We start from the raw sequence: 374 nt of genomic DNA on the forward strand, positions 1-374 counted from the left end.
AGTAAACTACCTGAGAATAGTAAACATCTGTGTGTGAGTTCTTTGACAGCAACTTATATGTCAGCAGAGCAGGAACTTAGCAGTGGTTTACAGACTGTTTCACCCCCAATGCAGATATCTTTGGTGGGGGAGGGGGGGACAGGTCCTGATGAGGTTATTAATCTGTTAATGGAAGAGAAGAGCACTAAATCACCAGCTTTCTTTCACGATTAATTTCCCTCAAGGACAAATGTGGGTCAGTGCCCTGGTCAAAGCCCATAACGTCTGTAGGCGTGCTATTTACTGAGGCCCAGGGCTTGCATTAACCAGAGGAGCATGCTGTTCACATCAAGCATATATTTTATTCATAAGGTCAAATCACAAGGCTTTGTGAA

Source organism: Brienomyrus brachyistius, chromosome 3 (assembly GCF_023856365.1).
Source record: "Brienomyrus brachyistius isolate T26 chromosome 3, BBRACH_0.4, whole genome shotgun sequence".
NCBI classification, from domain to species: Eukaryota; Metazoa; Chordata; class Actinopteri; order Osteoglossiformes; family Mormyridae; genus Brienomyrus; species Brienomyrus brachyistius.